We start from the raw sequence: 16,029 nt of genomic DNA, 5'->3' as shown, positions 1-16,029 counted from the left end.
CAAAGAATAGTGCATGAGAAAATGAGAGAGAAAGGAGTTTCAACCATAAAGCCAGGCCCCATGGGAATATAGGAAAAGCTTGGCTTCAAAGAGCCTAGAATGTAGTTTGAAAACTAGAAAAACCTTTGGTGTCCATACTGCTTGATTGATCTTAGCAGCAGATGCATTTTGCTTCCTTCTCCCTAGAATGCTCAAGTATTACCAAGACACAGCTACTCTATGTTTCTACTAATATTTCTCCTGCCTCTTCCAACCAGTTACCTCACTCCAATTCTACACATCAGTGAGATTCTGTTTTCTTATGGCTTCTGCTTCCCCGTGTCTTTTGCTACCTCATGGTCTTTGCTGCTTTTCTTATTTCTCTGTGTCTATTTAGCTTCTGTCTCACTACCCTACCAACTACATATGTTCTCTTTATGTGTCACATTCATATTTCTAAAGAGAAAGAATCTAAGTAGTTCTGCAAATCACATATATATGGTATATTCCTATTTTGCTGTGCCTTTTGCTGGACCACCTCATAGGTCCAGAAAGATTACAGATTAACTGTTTTTGGAGCAGGGGACACGCCTGGTTCAAACAGCTGTGGTCAAGGGTGATGGATCTATGTGGTCAGGGGAAGGGTCTCATGTGGTACAGAACATGGGCATCTGTGCTGAAGAAAATGTATCAGAGATCTGTTAGTTGAATGAATTAATAAGAAATTTTATTTGCAAATGTGTTTGTAAGTGCTTTCTTATTCACTTTTTATCAATAATTATATTTTAATTATTGTTTATAATCTAAAGCATTTGGAGATTAAAACTATGTTAAACTCATAATTAATAGCTGTTGTGAATTTAATTTTAGTTTTATTTTAGTCTCACTCTATTATTTTTCCTTTGTCATCATTAATTCTCTCTGAATTATTTTTCCTGAAATCAATTCATTTCCACAGTTTTCTTTTTCAAAGAATTTTACTTAGTCCAGAAATGGTCTTTAATGCCTCTTGGCACATACTGTCTGTGTACTTCTTAAAGAATATTCTCAAAGAATCCCTTAAGCTTTAATTTTCAGAATTAAAAATTATAACTTGCTGGCTGGTCTAAATTACATACTACCTGAAGAACACAGATGATTTCTTTACACAATAAGAAAACGATTATGAAAGACAAATTGTGAATAGAGAACCTATAACCTACTATTTCAAACATCATGTTTCTAAATGTAAACAATAAGTTGTTTATATATTATTATGCTTACTTTCCAAAATGATTTTTTAAACATTTTATTTTCTGTCTTTATTGTAACCTCTTTACGAACATAAAATGATTCTTACATATGGCCCATCAGAATTTGGTCCCTGTTGTGTGGAATGGCAGTAACAATGAAGTAACAATGAAGGAGCAAGTTTTTTAACAAGATAGCCATCTTCACTGCAAAACTGCTCTTAGTTGGTCCTTCCCAAAATCATTGTATCAATCAGCTACCAGAGTGAAAATGGTGCAGAAGTAGCTCTGCTTTGAGAAAGAAGAGGAAACAGTCACCTCTGATAGATGTCCTCCACTCCTAGCAGTTCACTGAACGTTTTAACCAGCCGAGGGAGGAGTGGCAGTATATAGATTTGCCGGGTTGTTTCTCTATTACAGAGATTGAAATGCTCCACTGCACCGTTTTCAGGGTCCAGTGGATTAGACTCTTTCATCCTGTGATGATGAATTCTCTAGAGACATTTAGTATTAACAAGAAACCATTTTAGAGATATTTCTTCTAATAGTTGTTATTTCTATAGCACCTTAAAGCCTTGTCCTTTATTCTTTCTTTCAATCTTGTTCCTGAGGCCAAGACCACACTGTCTGGTTGACCCCAGCTCCTTTCAGTCAGTTCTCTCATTGCAGGGCTCACACTGGAAACCCATATGATGGGGGCTTCAGGCCAGCTTATCCTTCATAACCTTCATTCTGAGCTGCTCTCCTGGACTTGTTTCTCAAACCTGACTCTGTCCTTTGACCCCAGCCTTCCTGGCTATATTAAGCTGGGTTCCCTGGGCACAGACCCTAAGGAGAGATTTGTGTGCAAGTAATTTATTAAGGACATGTTCTCAGAAGAAGCCAGTAGAGAGTAGGGGAAGCAGGGAAATGGAAGAGACCAATCAGGCAAAACCCCAAGGAGGGCAGCGGAACGTTAGGGAAGCCTCTAGGCAAGGGATCTGTCTCATGTACATCGGCCACATCAGCCGTTGGCCAAAGGCTCTCCCAGGTCTTTTGGCTCTCCCTGTGTAGGAGGCAAAGAAACCAGAAGCCCAAGGGCAGCTCAAGATGCAAAAGCACACTGAAAGGGGAGTGGAGAAAACAGCACAGGCTGCACAGAAATGATGAAAGCGACAGATCTGGCAGAAAGCTTCACTACACTGTCTTACTGGGCCACTGTCAGTCATTCCGTCCTCTAGATCAAACCATCCCTGAGACCCTCTTACCCCAGCCTCCACTGTTGGAGCAGTGCTCTCCCACCAGGCATATGCCAGCGCAGTGGTTCTCAATTAGGGGCGACTTTTCCCCGGCTCCCATCTCCCCATCCACCCTGCCCTGGGACATTGGGCAATGTCTGGAGACATTTTAGATTGTCACAACTTGAGGAGGGGATACTAATTGCATCTGGTGGGTAGAGGCCAGAGCTGATGCCAAACATTTTACAATGCCCAGGGCAGCCCCCCCAACAAAGAGTTATCCAGTCCAAAATGTCAGTAGTGCCAAGGTTGAGAAACCTTGCATCTAGCATCAGTTTCGGTAGTTAGATCACTGCTTTGTTCTCCAGTGTTTGAAAACCTGGCTTGTGACCTGCCTGGTACCCCGATTCTCTAGAATGATTCTCATGAATCCCCAGACTCCTTCTCAAACTGAGAGTCAGTCCCTGAGCCCCAGCCTCATGTCATGTCCACCTGCCTGAATGTCAGAATATTGCCTGCTTCTAGGTCCCTGTATCTAGGAGCTTTGTCTGACCACGTGGGTGAACAAGCAGTTCCTCTAACTGGAACTTCTTGAAGTCAGTTATCGTCCCTGAATATTAATATCATCTGTGTTTGTTAATCTGTTCTTGGATATCAAATGCCACCTCCCTGTCTAGACTTCTTCCTATGGCCTCAGTTTCATTTATTCTCCTCTGGCCGATTCTTCCCACTTCTCACCCTACTGCTCTTTCATCAAATGGGCACACACAGTTTCACACTCCCATCCTTCCTGGTTAGCCCAGCCTCACTGTAGTTAATACATCTGTGTCCAGCTGCTTAACTAGACGCCTCAAAATGTATTTTAGAGTTAGAAGATGTGTCCCATAGAGAGCTAGGAGATCGCATTGGTTTAGCTTAATATTTCCTAACTGGGAAAATCAGGGAAGAGGTGTCCATGCAAAGCAGCATCTAGGCTAGGTTTGTCTTGTAAGTCCTCCTCTAAGTCTGAAGAGAGAACAGTTCCCACTTCTAGAGCAACTGTGTGGGAATCTCTATAATAAATGCATTTACTTTTAGACCCACTAATTTTTTTTGCTTAGTTTAATATCAAATTAAAAAAAAATCCCTCTGGAAATTTTTTAAGGACTCAGCAGCAATAAATTGGCTGTGTGGTCTAACACACTGCATGATATGCATATCCTGCCCCCAAACAACAAAATAAATGAAAACAATGAAATTAGTTTATGTTTTATGATGTGAATATAAACTGACAAGAGAATTAAATCTCTCAGGTCAGTAATAATAAGTCTAACTTGCAAAAAACCATAAATGTAGTTACTATCTCATTTAATTTAACATTTGCAAAAGAATCCTGTGAATTAAGAATTACTGTTTCTATTTTACAAATGAGGAAACTCAGACTCAAAGAGATTAATTCACTTACTAAAAGTCCTCTAAATAGAAAGTTGTGAGTCAGGATTCCCAGTCAGGGTTTTTTTTGTTCGTTTTTTGTGGTTTTTTTGCCACACTCCACGGCGTGTGGGATCTTAGTTCCCCAACCAGGGATCGAACCCGCACCCCCTGCATTAGAAGGGCAGATTCTTAACCTCTGGACCACCAGGGAAGTCCCTCAACTCAGGTTTTTTGACTATAAAATTTGCGCTCCTACTTCATCTGTATTTCAGAAATGACATGTTGTCCCATGAAAATCTGGTAAAGCTTGAGGCGTTTCCCCCCTTAATCTATTTCCTGAAGATTTTGTTGATTATTCCTTTCAGATTGATTATTTGTTTAAAAAGAAAAAACTTTAGGTTTGTCATAACACTCAGTACATTTCCCTGTGGAGAATAACATACGTTCCATTTAACTATAAGCTTATTTTCCTGTCTCCCCGCTATACTACAAGTTCTTCAATGGAAGGGCCCTTGTAGTATTCATTGCTATACGCCTGGCAACTGGCAAATATATACCTGGCTTCAATAAACATCCATTTTGGTTACGTGGATTCTTGTCCTCTATCAAATAGGAACAAAGATACTGAGGAAGTTATCAAGACAAGAATTCAAGCAAAGGACAACAAAATAAGGGATAGGGTATACACACTAGGCAATCTGATCCCACAGAGAGAACTGGGATAAATTTTGGAAGTGAGGGCCGCCATGTACCTGCCACTCTGCGTCTTTTCCCACATAGCTGTTTCATTCCCTCAAGAAACATCGATACTTGTTGCGTTAGTGAGTGAATGAGTGATTGACTGAATAAATGAATGCTGCTACTAGAAATTCAGGTCTCAAATTTTAAGACCTGAACTGTAAAAAATATCTGGTCATTGTGGAAACAACTGTATGTGGCATATGGTGTGTGCCAGACATAATTGTCTCAAATCTTTGAAATAAAACTTGAGTAACAACCAAGATTTCTTCTTGAGATCAGTGAAAACAATGTAGATTCTTGATCGAGGTTTGGTTACTCAGCAGGCAGTCAAAGATGACTTTCAAGACTCTGGTAATATATCTGACATTTGATAAATCTTTTCTTTTATAAATTACTGTGTTACAGGATTAGTGACTTTACATTTTTAAAATCAGTTTTACAAGAATTAAAATCACACCATAGCAGGAATACAAAAACAAACCAGTCCACTCACATTCCCACCATCTGATTAAATTTTTGGTCTTCATTTTTCTTGTTTATTTATAGTTCCTGTCTACGTTTATGCCTAATTTTTACACATTGCCTGGCAGGGTGCCAGATAGGTGAACAGAGGAACACTTTGTGTACTTTTTTTTTTTAATATTTATTTATTCATTTGCCTGCGCTGGGTCTTAGTTGTGGCACGCGGAATCTTTGTTGTGGCATGTGAACTCTTAGTTGCGGCATGTGGGCTCTAGTTCCCTGACCAGGGATCGAACCGGGGGCCTCTGCATTGGGAGCATGGAGTCTTAGCCACTGGACCACCAGGGAAGTCCCCACTTTGTGTCCTTTTGATAATAAACATTATCTGTTTGCTGAGAAAGTCACTTGTTCCCTAGACTAGGATCTGAAGTTCATGTTGTTTGGTCCTAGAGTTATTAAATCACTCTAGTTTCAGTTTTGTAGCTTTTTATTCATTTTTCTCACATGTCTCTTTTCATTTAATTTCAGACTACAAAAAAAGGGAAGAGATGGGGTAATTCAACAGCTCTTGAATCCATAAATACAAAAGAAGAAATACAAAAAAGAAATACAAAAAAACAAAAAAAAGAAAATACAAAATACAAAAGAAGCTCTTTGTCTCAGTCTACCACCTGCACTTTCCCCTGGCAGTTCTAACTCCCTTCTCTTTCCATCTTCTCCCAGTTTTCCCATCTCCAGCCCTCAATACCCCAGGGCATGCTATCTTTTCTGCAGCCAAAAAGACAAGCAACAGGAAAAAAAAAGAAAAGGTTTTAAAAACAGGAATTTATTTATTTTTTTGTTCCCTTCCCCCAACCATCCTGTTTCCCGGTTACCTGCTCTTTGCCTGACTCTACCATTAGCCAGACTGACGTCTAGAAGCCCCATCTTCAGTCATCAGTATTACATCAGGTACAGCACTGCATTTATTTCTCAGCAGCTGATCTTTTCTTTTTTCTAACATGTTTCCATTTCAACAGTAAGTATACTCTGGTTCTTTTCAAAATACAAAGCAAGATCTTTTTAGAGTCATACAGGATTAGAGCTAGAAAGGACGTTAGAGATCATCTAACCTTCTTGTTTTACAGAGGCCGCAGATGACCCAAGCTAGTCAGTGATGATTTAATAAATATAAGATTTCTAGCACTGCGCTTGCAGCATGACCGGTACTCAAAAAGTATGCGCTCCATGTCCTCTTAATACAAAACCTAGAATAGTCAGCGAATGTATTTTCCTCACTACTTTTATGCACTGAATAGTATATATTTTCATTGTAAGGCATTTAGGGGCCACTGGCTTTATTTTTTTAAAATTCTTGGTGAGGCCAGATGTCAGTCAAAATGGTAGAGTAGGTAGCCTGAAGGACCTGTCCTTTCATAGAAACACCAAAAAAATGAACGAAAACTGCCAGAATCAACTTTGTCAGAACTCTGGAATGTGGTCAAAGATTTATAGCAACCAAGAGAACACTGAATCAAGAAAAAAGTGTCTAAAGTGTTTTAACTTAGCCTTGCCCCACCCCCTCCCCACAGAGCAGCGGGTCTTCTGGCCGGCGGCTCACGTTCCTGGTGTGGATACCTGGTTCTGGAGGGAAGGAGTGGGGGCCTTGTTCCCAGGGAATTGTGTTTGTCTGCTGTCATCTGTCTGCGGGTTCTCTGAAGGACTGACACAACACACTGCCTTTTGTTCGCCTGACTCAGAGCTCTCTCAGGGCAAAAGCGCAGCTAAAGGAAGGTAGTTTTTGAAAACATGGAAAGGCAAATGAACAAACTTAGGAATCTCTCTCTTGAACATATAACTATAGTCTAAATATCTATAATCTATTTATATACACATATATGCAAATATATGTGTATATAAATTATATACATACTATATATACATATATATATAACTATGTAAATGCAATTTACATATATATTTAGCCTATATATTCATATATGTATGAATACGTATATTTAGACCATGGACTGCCAGATATCTTTACAGAATGGACGAACAAACCTAATTTGTCACCAGCAGCACACGAGGGTTCCTGTATCTCCACCTTCCCACTAACATTTCACATTAATAGACTATTTACTTTTTGCTAATTTGATGGATAGAAAGTCTTATCTCACTGATTTAATTTGTATTTATGTACTTACTAATGGCTTCGTATACCTTTTCATGTGCATGTCAGACACTTGGGGTTCCTTGTCTGAGAGTCTGCCCGTTTCCATTGGGCTTCCTTGTCAATGTTGACTTGGAGGCATTTCTCATATATTCTACATATCAATACCTCATCGGTATTAGACAATACTAATGCTTTCTCCTAATTTTTTGGATGTTTATTAACTTTGTTCACAATGTCCTTTATCGAAAAGAAATCCTTAATTTTGATAAAGTCAAACGTTTTATCCAGGTCCTAGAGCAAGGGTCTTCATCATTTTTTTCTCATCATTTCTTCATCTTCAGGATTGTGCTTTTTGTAGTCCTGTCCAACCTCCAATTTTCTTCAAGTTGTTTAAGTTGAAGAGTCAGGAGCTTGCATTTTGTGGATTTAATTTTATCAGCCTATGCATGGATTTTGGAGAGAGGAGCATTCTACCAATTAATATGTTTCTGAACAGCCTAAGTTCTGCACAGAGCCCATTAACAAACTGGTATCTAAAGCACATACTGTGTGGTCATCAGGGTTAGGCCTGAATAATCCTTCCAGATGTTTCCTAATAATATAATTAGATATGCCTATAATTAGAGACTCATTTGCCTCTTTAGTATCTATACCCTTGAATCTTTGACCAGTCGATTCTGTAGGGATGAAATCTGAGTTATTCTCCACTCTCCTTAGCCCTATGATTGGCCTAGGTTATATTTTGATTTAATTATGAGTCTTTGGCTTTTTCAGACTATAAGTGGATCCTGGCATCTCCAGGACCCACAAGAAGTTTGGCTAATTGATAAAGGTCTGGAAGCCCTGGAGAATATGCCTCTAAAACTAATCCGAATTATGTAGAAATTTTCTGCTTTTTCATGGTTCAGGAAAGTCCTTTCTTATCTCATTTAAGGCAGATTGAGACCAATGCTTAAAAATAACTTGTTGGGAATCCCTTGGCGGTCCAGTTGTTAGGACTCTGCGCTTCCACTGCTGGGGTCCCAGGTTCCATCTCTGGTCGGGGAACTAAGATCCTACCATGCAGTGGGGCCAAAAAAAAAGACTTGTTGAGAAGGGGCAATTGAAGTCCTTCAACTTTCCTTCCTTGAAGTCCAAGTACCAGAAAAGTAGGGCCAAAGTCGTGAGTAACTATAGGGTAGTGGGGAGACAGCAAAGTGGACCAGGTTTGGCAGGGGGGTGGGGTGGGTAGATACAAGGAAGGTCAGGACGTGGTGGAGAGAGAGAAAAGAAGGAGTCTGAAGGAGCAGATGGATAAGGAGAGGAAAAGGAGGCATGTATGAATGTCTTTAAGGTTGGAATAGATGAAGGAGGAATGGGTGAGGAATAACACGGGAAGAGGATAGTTTTCTTATACTGTAATATACTAGTCCTGAGGATTAGATAGGGAGAGGGTGATTTTGCAGCCTAATTTTGTAAAAGATGCCAAGCATGGCCACATTCCTTCAGCTCATTCTCAGCACCATCAGCGCTACGGCTGACAGCTGCTATAATGAAAATTTGGCTGGAGTATCCTTGGAAAATAGCTTGTTTCATGTAATGTCACAGAAACAGCAAAATCTCTCAGCCTGCAAATATCTGATATGTAAGGTTTCAGGCACCTACTTCATATCCTGAATCCTATTTGTACATCCCAGCAACTATTTTGCCAACTCTCTTTGAAGTCATCACTCAAACGTTACTTCCTCACTGAACCTCTCACTGAGCATCCAATTTAAAATTGCGCATCTTCCAACTCCCCCATCTTTCTTCCCTGCCTTTATTTTTCCTTCGTAGCATCTAACATACGGTATGAATTTTATTTATGTATTCTGCTCATCATCTATCTCCCCCAACTGCATAGAGGCCCACAAGCGCAGTGGTGTTTGTTTTCTTCACTGCTGTATCACCAGTACCTGACACATAACATATGCTCAATAATTATTTATTGAATAAATGAATTCCAAGGTGTTAAACAGACATCTCCCCGTCACAGGGGTTGCTGCATTCCTTTAAATCAAAAAACTAACTTTTATTATTCAGAAGCACCCCTCAATACCCCAAGCCACCCCTGAACTGCTCAGGCTTATAAGGAATTCCCATGGTGGAGGATCTGTTCCTTAGTTTGAGTGATTTATGAGTCAGGAGACAAGCAAGAGATAGAAGCACTCTTAAGAGGAGTATTTGAGGATTGCTTAATAAAGTGGCTATTTACAGAGGTTTGGGCAGGCTTGAAAGAATCCTTAAAAGGAAGGTGAAACACCCTGGACTGAAATCCATTAGGAGCTCTTATCCACCCCCAAACCTGTCCCCTGCTTCCCCCTTGAAGAGACAAGGAGAAGGCCAGTCACTGGGGGCTGATGACAGTAGTTGTCATTGTAGGAGCTGCGGCCTGTGTAGAGACAGCTAACCCGCAGTGAGCCTGCAGGCAGGGAGCTGAGGAATAACGCCTGGCCATGGCCCTCTTCCCTCCTTCTGCCCTCCTGCCGGTGCCTCTCAAGCCCAGCAGGAAGCCTGAGAGTATAGAATCTTATTGATGCAATTTCCAAGATTACTGAGAAGAGAGGAAACAGTGGAGAGGGGACTTAGAAGAGAAAAAGGAAAATATCCAGTACAAGTGGTAATAATATACTGGTCAGTTATGCAATCTGTAACTCTTTTTTCTAGAAAACTCTTTTCTGCCATTGCCCAAGCCCCAAACTGATAAATTCCTGAAAGCCAACTGTATGTGACCCTGATTATTGTCATCAGGGTGTCTACTACCCATCAGCATCTCTACCGGGAACCCCTACACTTTAGCACACTCAGCACCTCTGTCTACAATCTATGGGATCCACCTGTTCTCAGCGGTAGTTGTAGGTAGCATGATGCCCCCCTTAATTAAGAACGTGTTTTAACCACAATCCACCCATTTACTGACTGCACACGTACCTAATGTACTTTTCCCCTTCAGCCCCTATGTCAGCAGACACTGGTAGCCAGTGACAGAATTAATAGTATTCTTTATTCTTTACTTAGGATAGTAAGGGCCTTTAACATCGCCTTCTTATAACTGAACCAAAGCATCATCTTTCTAACATCGAACTTGACTGCTACAGTATCATTGGGAAAGCTCATGGAAATTAGGCATTCCCCAGGACTAAGTAATCAATGTATTTCCCTCACCTACCTGCCGCTGCAGGATGTCATTGTATCAGATGGTTCCAATTGCTACAGAGGGTGATCTGTCCATCTTGGGTTCTGTCTAGGTTTCTGGTCACAAACTAGGAGTATCCATATTAATAAGTCTCACTCTGGCCTGGATCATTCAAATACAGTTCCTTTGATCGGATCGCAAATTCAAACCCCTGCTCTGCCAAAGCATCAGATTAAAATAGGCAATTCTCCTCAGCTTTGCATCCCTGTCTCTTGTAGTCATTCCCCACAGGTCAAAGTATGATAGAAACTTAGTTCACAAATCTCACACAGTAAGTAGGGCCATATTGGTATCCTGGTACCTCCCAACTACATGACCACCTTAGGATGTAACCAACGTTCCTAGAATTTCACAGGTGTATGTGGTAAACAGAAAAATGTTCCCCCAAAGATGTCCATAGCCTAACCCCTGCTAACTCCCTCCGCAGCAAAAGGAATGTTGTAGATGTGATTGAGTTACTTAAGGAGCTTCAGCTGGGAAGAGTATCCTGGATTATCCAGGTGGCCCCAATATAATCACAAGGGTTTTAAGGGAGACGTAGGAGGGTCAGAGTCACAGAAGGAGATGTGGCAACAGAAGTATAGGTATGTGACTGCAAGGGAGAGAGAAAAATTTGAAGATGTTGTGTTGCTGGCCCTACAGATGGAGAAAGGGACCATAAGCCAAGGAATGTAGATGACTTTTAGAAGCTGAAAAAGACAAGGAAACAAATTCTCCCCTAGAATCTCCCGAAGGAACATAGCTCTGCTAAAATCTTGACTTCATCCCATAAGACCCATTTCTGACTTTGTATTTCCAGAATTTTAAAATCATAAATTTCTCTTATTTTAAGCAATTACATTTGTTGTAATTGTGTTACAGCAGCAATAGGAAATTAATACTGGTGCCACCCTATCTCTGGGTGATAAATAATGGAATGCAGTGGTTCCAGGGCAGCAAAATGAATAACACGTGAGTACAGGTCTTATAGTCACTCTTTCACTCTTTTAACTAAACTTTGTACCAGCACACCTCAAAGATATTGCAAGTTCGGTTCTAGACCACCACAGTGAAGCAAACATCGCAATAAGGTCAGTCATATGAACTTTTTGGTTTCCCAATGCATAAAAAAGTTATGTTTACACTATATGTTATGTTCCCAATGCATAAAAAAGTTATGTTTGCACTATACTGTAGTCTATTAAGTGTGTGATAGCATTATGTCTAAAACAACAATGTACACATACCTTAATTAAAAAATGCTTTACTAACACAGCATTGTAAAGCAACTATACTCCAATAAAAATTAATTTAAAAAATAAAAAAAGCTTTATTGCTAAAACATGCTAACCATCATCTGAGCCTTCAACAAGTCATAGTATTTTTGCTGGTGGAGGGTCTTGCCTCGATGTTGATGGCTGCTGACTGATCATGGTGGCGGTTTCTGAAGGCTGGGGTGACTGGTAATTTCTTAAAATAAGACAACAATGAAGTCGGCCACATCAATTGACTCTTTTTTCACAAATGATTTATCTGTAGCATGCAATGCCGTTTCATAGCATTTTACCCAGAGTAGAACTTCTTTGAAAGTTGGAATCAGTCCTCTTAAAACTTGCCACTGCTTTATCAATCACATTTACATAATATTCTAAATCCTTTGTTGTCATTTAAACAATTTTCATAGCATCTTCACCAGGAGTAGATTCCATTTCAAGAAACTACTTTTTTTTTTACTTATCCATAAGAAGCAACTCCTCCTCTATGAAAGTTTTATCAGAGCTTATAGCAATTCAGTCACATCTTCAGTCTCTACTTCTAATTGTATTTTTCTTGCTATTTCTACCACATCTGTAGTTACTTCCTCCACTAAAATCTTGAACCCCTCAAAGTCATCCATGAGCGCTGGAATCAACTTCTTCCAAATTCCTGTTCATGTTGATATTTTTACTCCTTTCCATGAATTGTGAATGTTCTTAATGGCAACTAGAACGATGAATCCTTTTCAGAAGTTTTTCAATTGACTTTGCCCAGATCCATCAGAGGAATCACTATCTATGACAGCTATAGCCTTATGAAATGTATTTCTTAAATAATAAGATTTGAACGTTGAAATTGCTCCTTGATCCACAGGCTGCAGAATGGGTGTTGTATTATCAGGCATGGAAACAATATGAATCTCACTGTACATCTCCATCAGAGCCCCTGGGTGACCAGGTGCGGTCAATGGGCAGTACTATTTGAAAGGAATCTTTTTTTCTGAGTAGTAGTAGGTCTCAACAGTGGGCTTAAAATATTCAGTAAACCATGTTGTAAACAGATGTGCTATCATCCAGGCTTTGGTGTTTCACTTACAGAGCACAGGTGGACTAGATTTAGCATAATTCCTAAAGGCCCTAGGATTTTCAGAACGGTAAATGATCATTGACTTCAACTCGAAGTCACCAGCTGCTCTAGCCCCTAACAGGAGCTGTCCTTTGAAGCTTTGAAGCCAGGCCTTGCCTTCTCCTCTTTAACAATGAAAGTCCTAGATTGCATCTTCTTCCAATATAAGGCTGTTTTGTCTACACTGAAAATCCGTTGCTTGGTGTAGCCACCAGCATCCATTATCTTAGCTAAATATTCTGGATAACTTGCTGCAGCTTCTACCTCAGCACTTGTGGCTTCACCTGGCACTTTTATGTTATGGAGATTGCTTCTTTCCTTTAACCTCAAAAACCAACCTCTGCTAGCTTCAAACTATTCTTCTACAGCTTCCTTGCCTCTCTCAGCCTACATAGAATTGAAGAGAATTAGGATATTGTTCAGGATTAGGCTTAAGGAAATGTTGGGGCCGGTTTGATATTCTGTTCAGATCACTACAACTTTCTCCATATCAGCAATTAGGGTGTTTTGCTTTCTTATCAGTCCTGTGTTCACTAGAGTAACACTTTTAATTTCCTTCAAGACCTTTTCCTTTGCATTCACAACTTGGCTAATTGGCACAAGAGGCCTAGTTTTGACCCATCTCATCTTTCAACATGCTTTCCTCACTAAGCTTAATCATTTCTAGCTTTTGATTTAAAGTGAGAGATGGGCAACTCTTACCTGAACACTTGCAGGCCATTGTAGGGTTATTAATTGGCCCAATTTCAATATTGTTGTGCTTCAGGGAATAGGGAGGCCTGAGGAGAGGGAGAGAGACGGGGGAATGGTTAATTGGTGGAGCAGTCAGAACACACACAACATTTACCGATTAAGCTCACTGTCTTAAATGGGCGCAGTTTCTGGTGCCCCAAAACAATTATAATAGTAACATCAGAAGTCACTGATCATAGATCACCACAACAAATATAATGATAATGAAAAAGTCTGAAATATTTCAAGAATTACCAAAATGTGACACAGAAACATGTAGTGAGCAAATGCTATTGGAAAAATGTCGCCTATAGACTCGCTCAACGCAGCGTTGCCACAAAACCTTGTTTGTAAAAAAAAAAAAACCCAGCAATACCTGCCAAGCACAACAAAACATGGTATGCCTGCCTGTATTTGAAATAATTTTAGCTCTACAGAAAAATTGTAAAGATAATTTCAGAATATGCTCCCATGCAGTGGTGCAAGGGGCCAAGGGCAAGAGGAGAGAATTGTCTAAAAAAGGACATGGGGAAAGTTTCTGGGGTGAGATGTTACATTATGATTGTGGTGATGGTTATGGAACTGTATACATTGGTCAAGGGAAATTGAATTGAACGCCTAAAATTTGTTAATTTTATATGTAAATTATATTTCAATAAAATTAATTTTAAAATATTTAAAGGTGGCCAAAAAATACAAGATTTTATGTTTGTATTTAATTTAATTTTGGCCACACTACATGGTTTGTAAGATCTCAGTTTGCAGACCAGGGATTGAACCTGGGCCCCAGCAGTGAAAGAGCCAAGTCCTAACCACTAGACCATCAGGGAATTCCCTGTATTTACTGAATTAATTCCTGCTAAGTATATTGTTTTCATAATTATGATATTATTTAGTTTTTATGCTCACCTTGTTAAGTAAAAAGAAACTGTATAGTGAAAAATAATTTATGAGAAAAATAGAAAATCAAGTGGAGAAATCTCTCAGGAAGTGAAACAAAAAGGACAACATAGTACAAAAAAAGATGCATATTCATCACATGGATGAAACTTGAGGGCGTTATGCTAAATGAAATAAGCCAGTCACAAACAGACAAATACTGTGTGATTCCACTTATGACATATCTAAACTAGTCAAATTTACAGAAAGAGAAGATCCCAATAGTGGTTGTCAGAGGCTGGAGGGAGGGGGAAATGCAGGGTTGTTGTTTAATTGGCATAGGCTTTCAGCTCTGCGAGATGAACAACTTCTGGAGAGCTGTTTTACAACACTGTGAATATATTTAATATTACTTAACTGTATACTTTACAATGGTTAAGGTGGTATGTTTTATCTAATGTTTATTTTTATATAACAGTTAAAAATATTTTTTTTTAAATCAAGAAAACAGGAATATCCTTTACTCCAAAAATTCCGTTTGTAAAACTTTATCCTACAGACATGCTAACAAGATCCCAGAGGCATATGTGTAAATGTATATAAATGTTTATATACACATTTGTGCATAAGTATATATAAATCAACAAGGAAACAACCTAAATGTCCATCAAGAGAAGAATGGCTAATTAAATAATGACATAGACAGCAAAATATCAAACTGTGGTGAAAATGAATTAATTACAGTCATACAGACAAACATGGGTAAACCAGACATACAATTTTTTTTTTTTTTTTTTTTTGCGGTACGCGGGCCTCTCACTGTTGTGGCCTCTCCCATTGTGGAGCATAGGCTCTGGACGCGCAGGCTCAGCGGCCATAGCTCACGGGCCCAGCCGCTCCGCGGCATCTGGGATCGTCCCCCCGGGGCACAAACCCACATCCCCTGCATCGGCAGGCAGACTCTCAACCACTGAGCCACCCGGGAAGCCCCAGACATATAATATTGAGTAGAGGGACTTCCCTGGAGGTGCAGTGGTTAAGAATCCACCTGCCAATGCAGGGGACACGGGTTCAATCCCTGGTCCGGGAAATCCCACATGCCGTGGAGCAACTAAGCCCGTGCCTGCAACTACTGAGCCTGTGCTCTAGAGCCCGTGAGCCACAACTACTGAAGCCCTTGCGCCTAGAGCCCATGCTCTGCAACAAGAGAAGCTACGGCAATGAGAAGCCCACGCACCACAACAAAGAGAAGCTCCTGCTCGCCGCAACTAAAGCCCGCATGCAGCAACGAAGACCCAACACAGCAAAAAATTAATTAAATAAATAAATTAATTTTAAAAATGTGTAAAAAAAACATTGAGTAGATAAAGCAAGACATAGATGTACATATAGAGGAGGATACCATTTTCATAAAACTCAGAAGCCACAAAGCTAAACAATATATGGTATGAGAATATGTACACTCAATTCAATTTTGATTCAACAAATGTGTTTTGAGTACCTACTATATTCCAAGCAGAGTTCTAGATACCAAAGATAGAGGCAGCAGTAAACACAAAAGACAAAAATCCTGCCCTCATGGTGCTTACTTTCAAGTGATGGAACAGGCAACAAACAAGATAAGTAAATTAAACATGTAACAAAGTA

This window comes from Monodon monoceros, unplaced genomic scaffold (assembly GCF_005190385.1).
Source record: "Monodon monoceros isolate NGI ecotype Baffin Bay Population unplaced genomic scaffold, NGI_Narwhal_1 Super_Scaffold_6, whole genome shotgun sequence".
Classification (NCBI taxonomy): domain Eukaryota; kingdom Metazoa; phylum Chordata; class Mammalia; order Artiodactyla; family Monodontidae; genus Monodon; species Monodon monoceros.
The sequence above is the reverse complement of the archived record's forward strand: the minus strand, read 5'-3'. Positions refer to the sequence as shown.